Raw genomic sequence first — 5402 nt, 5'->3', positions numbered from 1 at the left:
TAAAGGGGGATATAAACTTGTGGCGCATGCTGGATTTACATCGGGGTCTAGGGGAGTTGGTATCCTAACAAAAAATTCCTTTCCGTTTTAAATGCAGGCTACATGGTCAGATCAGAGGGGCAGTGTCTCGGGGCAGCTGGGAGGTAGGACGGTTACCTTCTTGTCAGTATATGTACCTCCGGGCCTTCAGTCGGATACTTTTAAAGATTTGAGTGCCGTTTTTCTGCCCCTGCCCCTGGGTCTCCTGGTGCTGGGGCGGTGATTTCAATGCAGTACTCGATGGGGGAATAGATAGATTCCCGGCACGAACTCATAAACCATCGCAGATGTGGCTCCCTGACTTCCTTGAAACGCTGGGGTTGGTTGATAGCTGGAGGGTACGTAATCCGACTCAGAGACACTTCAATCATGTGTCTGCCGCACATAATAGTATGTCAAGATTAGACTACATATTGATACCGGCGGTTATGGCGGGCACAATTAGAGAAGCAAGATACCTTCGGAGGGGCATCTCGGATCACTTCCCGATGTGGTTACAGGTCGAGATCGTGCAACCAGCGGTTGGCAGGGTAGCTCCGATTAATGCATGGCACTTGAAGGACTCAGCCACAAAAAAGGAGATACTCCAAGTTTTGGAATGCTATTTTCAGGAGAATGTGGGCACTGTCGATTCAGCGCAGTCCCTGTGGGAGGCATATAAAGTAGTGCTGAGGGGTGAGGTCCTCTCCTTGATTGCAGGCAAGAAGAAGAAACACCAGGCGGAGGTGACCAGGGTGGAGGCTGAAGTTGTTGGGTTAGAGGAACGGGTTGCTGATACTGCTGCTCAGGGAGACCTGCATCTGCTGAAGTTGAAACAAGATGAATACAAGGGCCTCTCCAGGGAGAGAGCAGTTTACCATAACAATGTCGTACAAAGTTGAATATATGAACATGGGGATAAGGCCGGTAAGTTGATCGCTTGGTTTGAACGTGGAGAGCGGGCCTCTCGTCTGGTGCCTGAGCTAGAAGGGTCGGAACCTGATGGAGTTACTGATCCACAGGCAGTGGCCGACGTATTTTCTGAGTATTTCAAAGAAGTATATGCCTCGGTGAGTGGTTTTACCGAGACTGAGAATGGCAAAATGATCAGGGATATCTGCATGCCAAGCCTATCTGAGGACAATAGAAAATATTTAGACTCCTCCATCATGGATGATTAAATTGCGCAGGCGATTAGAGGCACAAAATATGGGAAGGCAACAGGTCCCAATGGGATACCAATAGAACTATATAAATTAAATGCCCATAAAATCGCTTCACATATCCGGGCCATGTTTCTAGAAAGTAGGGAGTTGGGGCAACTTCCGTACGACCAGCCGGTGGCCAATATTGTGGTTATTCATAAGACAGGCAAGACTAAGACATGGATGTATGACGTTTCAGCGCATGCTTTTACAACGCATGCCATTACGACGCAGGTTTCCCAATGCAAGTCCTTACAACGACTTGCGTTGGGGGGCGCTGGATAGTGAATAGTTTAATTTACTATTCCAACTCCAGTCCCCGTGGATAGTAGGGAAGGTGTTGGATAGTAATTAAACTATTCCCTATCCTAGAGCGCCCCCCAGCGCAATGCGTTGTAATAACTTGCATTGCAAAAGTTGTGTTGTAATGGTAGTGCGTTGTAAAAGTTGCGTTGTAAAGGATGTTCCCCCTAAGACATCCCCTTCCTCATATAGACCCATCTCTTCTTAACGCTGAGCCCAAGAATCTGGCCAAAATGCTTTCCACCAGATTGGTCAAGGTCATTACACCCCTGATACACTCCGATCAATCTGGCTTCATGCCGCGTCGTAACACAGCCCTGAACTTGCGGAGACTCCACGGGATCCTGGGTGGCTCCCAGAAGATACTGGAACCGGCTGTTTTGGTGTCCTTTGATGCCACTATGGCATTTGACAGGGTCGAATGGGCCTATCTATTTGCGGCTTTGACTAAGATGGGCTTTGGCTCGGAATTTATCGGGTGGGTACGATTGTTGTATGCCACTGCCCTGGCCAGAGTGATCGTGAATAATTGTAAATCAGCGGATTTTTCCCTCGGGAGGGGTACGAGACAGGGATACCCGCTGTCACCACTTCTCTTTGCACTGGCGTTGGAACCTCTGGCGGCTTGGGTCAGGTGGGACCGGTCGATACGTGGCCTGCGGTGGACGCCAGAGTGGGAGGATAAAATCTCGCTTTACACAGATGATATTCTGCTATATCTCACTAACCCCAGGGCGTCCTTGAGTAATTTTTGGGATGTCCTGGCCATATTTGGTAGATACTCCGGGTTTGCTATACACTGGTGAAAGTCGGTATTGTTTGTTATATTGGGTGAGCCACCTGTGGTCCCGCAGACATGCCCTATAAAGATCGAACTGGTGGGGTTTAAGTATCTAGGCATATATATAACATTGGACCCAAAGACGAGATATGCTAATAATTGAGTGCCTCCCTTGAGTCGGTTCAAAAAAGATGTGGAACGCTGGAAAGCTCTCCCCCTATCATTACTTGGGAGGGCGGTGTTATTTAAGATGATGGCCTTACCTCGGTTCCTGTACATACTCCAGAACACAATGGATCCGGTGCCTATTTCTTACTTCAGGGAGATCGAGACACTTCAGCGGCAGCTCCTCTGGGAACGCAGTCCCCGCATAGCTTTTATAAAGCTGACTCTCCCGTGGTATGACGGGGGCATCGGTCTCCCAGATTTGAAGAAATATTATTGGGCCTCACATCTTCAGGCGGTGAATCATATGGTTTATGGGCCCCCCGGGGACCCAGGCTATGCTATGGATAGGGGGCAGGCACCGGGTGGAGATATTATCAAAGCCGTGTATGCCAGACCAGGGAGATTCACGTTGGTGGACCCGATGGCACACGCCGTACATGTTTGGCCCGAGGCTACCAGAAGTTTGGGGTGGGAGGGAAAACTGACATTGGCCACCCCCCTGTTCAGCTCAGAGAAGCTTGGAAGCTTGTGGAAGTCTAAAGGGTTTGATAAGTGGGACCTTATTGGAATCAGCCAGATTAAGGATGTGTGGGAGAAGGGCTGTATGCAGACATTCGAATCTCTCAAAAGACAGTACAGTTTGAATGATAATGAACACTTTTGTTACCGACAGATTAGGCATGCCCTTCTTGCCCGCATACCTAGAGGCGTGGAACTTCCGGAGTCTTCTCCTCTCGAGGACCGAGTGCTGGATGGTCACATCCCAGAAAAGACTATCTCCTTAATATATAGGAAGCTTGTTAATAACATGGATGACCCATTGGGGAGTATAAGAACAGTGTGGGGGGCAGATGGATTAGAGTTAGATGATGAAGACTGGGTAGAGGCTATCTCCTCCCCTAGTTCAGGTGAGGGTCAGATTGGTGCAACTTAAGATCCTACATAGATCATATATCACAGGGCATAGACTCGTACACATGGGGCGAGCGGTGAGCGGAGACTGTAGGAGAGGTTGTGGAGAACTTGGCACTTTCATGCATATCCTATGGCACTGTGAAGAGATAGAAAATTACTGGGTAAAGATACATGATGAGATTAAAGAAGTACTGGGGGAGGAGGTGCGACCGGAGGCCCGGAGATGTATATTGAATGTATGGGAACCCGCGGATTTGAATGGGTATCAGAAACAGCGGGTGACGTTGGCATGTATGGTGGCGAAGCGTAATATTGCTCAGTTGTGGGGAGCCAGCCAGTCACCCCGGACTACCAAGTGGGCCCAGGATCTAGACTGGTGTATGTTTAGGGAAAGGGCAGTGTATGTGGCTAGGGGTTGTCCGGAGAAGTGGGGGAAGATCTAGGAATAGTCATCACGGCGATTTGTGTACACCCCCGATGCGACAAAGGGAAGCCGAAAAACAGGAATCCCCGGTATCCCAAAGTTTATGTATATTGTAATTTATGATTCTGTACGAATGACATATCAAACCTCACAATGATGTCTAATGTTTTTCACCTGTTGCTAATGTTTCCATTGTTTCTTTTCAATAAAAAGAATTAAAAAAAAAATCTGGCATGGACACGGTCCCTCAGGACCGACTTTGGAGAACCTTGCCTTAGAGGAAAGGTAGCTAAGCTTCTTGTTGAGCTCCAAAGACTGCAGAAGCAATGCATAGGTGCCCTTTAAATGGAAAGGCCCTGCTTGTACCCCTTGAGCCAGTCATGGCATGGTCATCATGAGTGATTTATTTTTATTTTGCTGAGCAGGTAGTCTTACAGAGTGCCAACCAGAATTACCCTGAAGGGGGTTTCGAATGGTCTATTTGAGACCCAGAGAGGCTAGAGCCTTAGAAACAGCTTCAGGTGTCAGCATCACAATATGTGCCTCTTGCATCACATGATGCTGCAGGATTGGCCCTGTTCTCTGCAGACTACCAAAATCTGATAGTTTAGTGTGAGGAATCTGTATTGTTTGCCATAATGATGAACGGGAAAAACTTTGATGAGCAGTTTATTCCAAGTTAAAAGTGATACAGGGGGCGTGGCTACGCGGGCGAAGATGGTGGGTGCAGCTTGTTAGAGCTCCCACCGGCCCGTTCCTTATCCGTTTAATTATCCTGGCTTCCAGACCCGATTAGTCACCCACACCGCCGGCGTGAAGCGCGGAGGGCAGGAGGTGTCGTCCGGTGTGCCCTTCGGTGCTCCCGGATCACTGGCAGAGCCGAAATCAGCGGCATCAGTCTGCGGCCTAGTCCCCGAGGGGAAAGCCGGGGCCTCGAGTTTGGCGCTCCCCGGCCGGGGGGTCTTCGCGCCGACCCACTGACATCCGCTTCCCCGGGGCTGGCGGGCCTCTCCTACCTGGCGGAGCGAGGAGCTGCTGAGGGGGCCCTCCGGTCGTGGTGGGTGCCTGTTCTGGCGTCTGGAGGAGGCGGGGAAGCGACGCGGCCTACATCGGGGCCGAGAGACCGGGACCTCGATTTTCGGGGCCTCCAACGAAATCAGCAGTGGAGTGGCTGCGGAGGCCTGACTGAGCCGGTGGATTGCTCGGCTGGCGGGCTGACCCTGGGCGGCGGTGGCTCCGTGGTGCTGTGGCTGGGTGCCGACCGGACTCGCTGCACTTTTGGGACACGTTTGGAGGACCTGGAGGAGCGGAGGCCTGCATCATTGCCGGTAAGCCGGGGCCTGGATTTTCGCGCTCTCCCGGGGCCGGCTGCGGACAGGGCTGAGGCTGACCACAGGAGGTGTCTAGGTGCCTCCGTGACGGTGGAGATTGCGGCCGGCTGTGGGGTGCGCCGCTGCGCTGCTTTCTGGGGCGAACCCCTTGGCCATATCACGACTTGAGGTGCAGAACCTGATTGAGGCAGCCAGCAGGCTACATTGATCCCCCCCTGGGTCGTCATTGGAGAGGGCGGCAGTGGAGCAGTTGGGGC

This window comes from Lissotriton helveticus, chromosome 1_1 (genome assembly GCF_964261635.1).
Source record: "Lissotriton helveticus chromosome 1_1, aLisHel1.1, whole genome shotgun sequence".
Lineage (NCBI taxonomy): Eukaryota > Metazoa > Chordata > Amphibia > Caudata > Salamandridae > Lissotriton > Lissotriton helveticus.
This window is presented reverse-complemented; position numbering follows the sequence as displayed.